The following is a 6,231-nucleotide window of genomic DNA, read 5'->3' on the forward strand; positions in this document are numbered from 1 at the left end:
AGTGAGTGCGTGATCAAACTCCAGGAATGTATTGCAATCTGTTGATTACTTGGGTTCTCATGGTGATAGAGTTTTCTGGGTGTTGTTGCTTTATTAATTGTGTTTATCAGACATTTTCCACTTTCCTTCATTCACTAATGTTCATTGTATTATTCCTTTCCATTGACAGTTAGTGCAAGGAATGTAAAGAATGGGTTTTTAATCATTTTACTTTAAGTGGGTGGTAAGTAATGAGAAACTTTGTATTATCTACTATATATAACATTACTATATGTGCAGATATATTGGTGCATTAAATAGTGATTTTCGCAGTTCATCTCTCTCTCGTTTCTGTTCTCACTCTCTCTATCTCTTTTATTAATACTAATAATTTGTTAATTGATTACAGCTCATGTAGCTCTCTGTTTTATTCTTATATTGTTATCTTCCTATGGACATAAAAAGAAATTAGTTATTTTTATTGTATTTTGTATATATCTTTATGAAACTGTAACACGAATGTAGCTTGTTTCCAAACAAGGTTTAACCTTACTTTTTACCCTAAAAAAATAAATAAAAAATAATTATATTTTTAGGAATATGTTCAATAAAAAAATATCTTTCTCCCCAGAGGTTCCCAAGGTTCTTGCTTTGATTAACAGATAAAGGAGAATTTAGCATTAATTGCGAGGACAGTAAGTGTCGTTAAATTCAATTTAAAGCTTTCGATGCGGTTTGTATTTCCCATAATGGGATATTTTGGTCATGTGATACTGTATATATTGTACATGTGATTAGTTGTACATGTGATACTAATGCGAGGGGTCCCAGTGATAGAATCCACCCTCATCAGTAGATTTCAGTGGGGTCTGTTATATTGCCTGATTCTAGATAGTGATTTTTGTGTGTGCTTACTTTAGTTTACCTTATATCATATAGTTTATTACAAAGAGTCTTAAAGAAAAACATTTATGATGATCGTAGTTCTCTACTTTCGGTGTTCTTTAATAATTAATACTGTATCCATTCTCTTTGTTTAGTTATTTTATTTCTATAATAATGTTGTCAAATAATACAGCGCAGTGTTATTGATAATACAAATAATATTACAAATTAACAAAATAATTTTAGAAATGTCCCACGGTGGCAGAGAATACTTTTTCCAGCAACACTCTGTCTCCAGGCAAGGCAAGACACATAACTTTATATAGCTATACATACATATATACATGAGTGCTGACATCATTCCAAGAAGATATTGAAGAAATTGCAAAGTCTCCTCTTATTTTCACACCTAAATAAAACCTGATTGATCCGGGTAGATTATTGCAGGCATTACTCTTTTCAAATGTTTAGCCAGTACACTTGTCTGAAATTTTACATTTGAAGTCAATACTGAGATTGGTCAGTATGGTTCCAACCACATAGGGTCTCTACTTTATATTAATAAAAAAACATAATTTCAGTCTCATTCCTCCGTTCTTTTTTTGTTGGGTTGAAAGTAACATTTTGGAAACAAGACAGCATGAGATTTTTCATAAAATGTATGTAGCAAATCATATAAGCCTGATGTTTTGTTATCGGCAGACACATACTTCCGATAATGTTATAGGACAGTCAAGTGAACCCGGAGGAGTGTTTATTGATCCAAATAATGACTAATATCTTTACTGTTACTTTCAGAAATAGAACTATAGAAACATCTGTTGAATTTCTTCGTCCCTAATACAATTTCTTATTCTATCTGCACATTCTTATACAGCTGTTAGATGGATTATCAATATATGATCTTTCGGTGGTATTAAGCTGAGATCTTAACCCTTTGCTGCCACGGTTTTCTCTGCATTTTGCATCCCTTGTTGCTTGAACAATTTTTGCACTTTTGACATGTACTAATAAGACATATCGCTAAATTTTAAATTGCTATTATTCCCAATATCTATCTACAGTATCTATCTATCCATCTATCTATCTATCTATCTATCTATCTATCTATCTATCTATCTATCTATCCATCTATCTATCTATCTAACTATCTATCTTGATCTAACTAACTATTCATCTATTCCATCTATTCTGAAGATAATACCTGGCACATTGTCATATTGTCAAGATACCAGGCAGCGCTTTATACCCACAGGCACCTTCGTGCAATTCTGCATGAAAGTGATATTTTTGTAAAAAAATCATAAAAATTGATAATTCGATTACTGGCTAAAAGTTTGACCCAAATAGAAAATGAGATACACTACACCACTTTAAAATAACATATTAGCACGTACAGTATATATATTGCATATACTTCTTTTGCCTATATATACATTTTACATATCTTTATAAAATCATCAGAACTTCAGAGTCCAGAAATCTTGTTTTAAGCTGGAAAATGGATATATGACATGTGTCACTTTACATAGTAATAACATTGAACATTGGAATACCCTTGGCTCTGAGATCATTTTTTCATGTCATGTACTTTACATTTTTTTTAGATATTAGATGGCTTAGATGGCAGTAATTCTTCAAATTTTCAATGACCTTTCAGAAACATATTTTAGGGGTCGATTTAGTTCTCAAGTGCCCCTAAAGGGTCTATATATTATACCCCAGTGCACACAAATTACACTTTTTTAGCAAATGCACCACTTATAGTATTCAAAATAATGTTTTTAACTTTGTTAACCCTTCAAGGGCTTCACAAGATCTAACACAAATTGGAATGAATGAATACATAAAAAAATCTATTTTTTTCCATTAAAATTGAAATTTCTTATAGTAATATATCCTATACTACATGTGGTCCTATACTACTGTTTCGGTGGATGGCACAACTCAGAAAGTAAAGCACACCAAATTTAGCTAGAATTGATTCCTATCATCATATTGTTTTTGCAGAGCCCCTGAGCTATCAGAACAAAGGAAATCCACACAGAAGAGACCTTGTTTTGGAAACCGGACCACCAAAAGCATTTATGAAGTGGTGTAGTAACCATTTTTACCCCAAACTGCCTTCAAGAAGCTATTGTACAATAGATGGCAATTTTTTCCCAATTAGGTTTTTTTTTTTACTGTTGACTGTGTGGCATGACTGATTTATTAAGTTTATTCTGGGGGTCAGTACAATTTACAAAGTACCAAATTTATACATCTTATTTAATTTGTTTCTTTGTTTGCGCAAGAAAAATTCTTTATAAAAAACAAAAATATTGTTGTGTTGCCAGATTCTAGAACATGTAACCCTTTTTATTTTTCTGCTGATTAAGTTGTATGAGAGCTTAGTTTTGAAGAACAAGTAGTAGTTTTTATTGGTATAATTTTGGTTCGTATGTATCTTTTTGATCACTTTTATTACATTTTTTTAACAAAATAAAAAGACATTAAAACTGATAGTGTTTACAATATATATAATTTTTCTAAAAAATGAAGGTTTAATGTGTCACCAAATTGTAAAAGCGGTAACTGTTTTCATTTTTTATCGAAGATTTGGTGCCATTTTGGGGTTCATGAGACATTTTGATCACTTTTAAATCAATTTTTTATAGCTAAAATTATCATTAAACAGCTTTTTGGCTTTTTTTACATTGTTTACTTGTGGAATAAATAACATGCTCATTTTATAATTTGAGTTTTTATGGACACAATGATATCCTACATGTACATAGTTAATTTATGCTTTTTTATTTCCTCACAAGAAAGTTCCCATTCCAAAAAAAAAATTTTTTGTGGTGCCAAAACTCTAGAAGTCACTTTTTTTGCAGCAGCAACAGCAGCAGTATTATTATGTAAACCTGTCAGGTTACCATCAGGTCCCACTCTCCTCCTTCCTGTATCACAGTTGGGTCACAGCTACAAAAGCAATTCAGAGCTCATTATTTAAAGTTAAGACTTGCAGCCTTGAATAAGACCAGAATCGTTGCTTTAGTTGCAATCCAGCCTATGATATCATTAGGGCACATTCAGACATCCATGCAAATCAGTTCAAGATCAGACCACAATACAGTGCCAAGAGTGTCCCAACTCGAGCTTGACAGCTGCATAGAAATACATGAAGCTGTCAGAGACCCGCAGCCAATCTGTGCATTGCGGTCTGATCTTGGACCAATTTGCATGGACGCCTGAATGTGCCCTAAGGATGAGAGTCAGGAGTGTGAGTTGCCACTCACATGCAATTCTCACTTTAAGGCCACGGCCCCACTCCTTACTCCTGATATCATGGGTTTATAATGGCAATTCTGGTCTCTGCAATCTGTTCTATAACCGTGATCCAGGCTAAGTTATGTACATTAATAACTAGGTTGTATCTCATACGTCCTTGACTACTGAGTTGCCACGCTATAAGTACTTATGAGATGCTTCCTTGGAAGGAAAAGGGTTAAAGGTTGTAAATATATAGCCCTTTCTCTCATTCTGTTCACTTGTTTCTTAAAAAATAACCCTCTCATTTAAGTTTTCATTAATTCCCACGTTAGTAGTGAACTGTTGTATTTTTTATCAGCGTTAAATATCAAATGTAACTTTACCAAAACAACATTATTTACTGCTTCATAGATCAGAAGATAGAGAGAAGTCTTAAAGGTTCCTGGGAGAGCAATCACCAAAAGAACTAATTTCAACATGCAAAGAAAAATGGTCATGTAGCCCTTTTGACTCATAAGAGAACCTTCCTTTAAATTTTATTGCTCAGCATAGTATAATATTTGAACTGCATATACAGGATGGTCCAAAAGTAGGTGGACAGAAAGTGTAATAAGGTTATGAAGGGGGAGATTTATCAAACACTAAATTGCAGCCGCCTGTCTGGATCATCCTCCAATAAACCATGAATTAGACGTGGACGATAAGCTTTCTACCCAATAGATTTCAGGATTCGCATGATAGAAGCTTGTGAAATTCCCAATTCCAGAGAGGCTCTTCTTGTGGACTTTTTTGGACTCTGAACAAATGTTTCAGCAACAAGTTGTTTATTATCTTCTGTACAGACTGTTTTGGGTCGACCAATTTTTGGAGCATTAAGGATTGAGCCAGGGCATTGAATTTGTCACAAATGCGGTAAATGGTTTGTCTCTTTGGGGCTTGAGTACCAAATGTTTCAAGTCAATTTGCTCTAATGGTCTAAAGCATTTTGAGATTTCCAATACTCTGTTAAAATCCATTTTCTTTGATCTGTATTTAAATTATTTGCCATTATGTGTTATCTGAATTATCTGAAAAGAAAACAGATTTGGGGGAGATCTATCTGTGAAAACTAGATCTGTGAAACTGGCTCAGTTGCCCTTAGCAACCAATCAGATTCCACCTTTCATTTTCCAAAGAGTCTGTGAGGAATGAAAAGTGAAATCTGATTGGTTGCTAAGGGCAACTGAGCCAGTTTCACTTTACACCATGTTTGATAACTCTCCCCCTTCATAACCTTATTACACTTTCTGTCCACCTACTTTTGGACTACCCTGTATATCTTACAGTGTCCAAATACAGTATGTACAGATGATAAGGTATGGACTATTTTAGAATGAAATTAACATATGATATCCAAGGTAAAAGTAAACCTGTCAGGTCCCTCAAGCTCTCCAAACTGTCACCATTTTAAGATTTCATTATTTCTACATTTTAATAAAGCCCTTAGTGTCCCAAACATTTGTTCACTTCTGTGATAAAACCAATTTTTAATGCATATGCAGATTAGGTAGGACTAGTCCGGATAGGTGCTGCTTTACAGATGCTGTAAAACTAATCACACCTCCCTGGTAGTGATTGACATTATCCCTACTGGTCACATCATCTCAGGAACGGCATCACAATGCTGTCTTAATTAGCATGCACAGTATGTTGATGAAGACAGGGAGAACAAGCTGTCGACAACCATGTCTGACAGCTACTTTCTCCCTTCTTCCCTCAAGAGTGAGATAATTGTAGTAATTGGATTTTGGCACCTTGAAGGGTTTTTTATCCCTAGAAAAGCTGAAAACATTACTACTAAGATCTTTATTTCGAAGTGTAGCAGTGACTGGTGTACTATACTGCATAAAGCCAGTTAACTCAGTTTATGTATTAGTTGAAGATAAGTTAAAAATTAATTGCTGGGAATCTATTGGGAGAAGACTAGCGCACTTGTTTACCATTATCTACAAGTGGTAAAGGACAAAAAAAAATTCCTTAAAGGGGTTGCCCAGGTTTAGGATGAAAGCCTGAAGTCACTCCATATGACTGCAGACTTCTAAATCCTCACAGCGCGCGTATCATACTTTGTCAGGA

The 6,231-nt window shown here is 34.1% G+C and overlaps 1 long non-coding RNA gene across 1 annotated transcript; it reads left to right on the plus strand.

Annotated features, from left to right (window-relative positions):
* Positions 1-46: 46 nt before the first annotated feature.
* LOC141258091 (uncharacterized) lies at positions 47-5,202 on the plus strand. Its single transcript, XR_012318196.1, has 3 exons — positions 47-223; positions 611-674; positions 2,875-5,202. It is a non-coding gene; the product is annotated as an uncharacterized lncRNA (long non-coding RNA).
* Positions 5,203-6,231: the final 1,029 nt, after the last annotated feature.

Source organism: Phyllobates terribilis, unplaced genomic scaffold (assembly GCF_046119375.1).
Source record: "Phyllobates terribilis strain yellow unplaced genomic scaffold, ASM4611937v1 Scaffold_3__8_contigs__length_932513732, whole genome shotgun sequence".
Lineage (NCBI taxonomy): Eukaryota > Metazoa > Chordata > Amphibia > Anura > Dendrobatidae > Phyllobates > Phyllobates terribilis.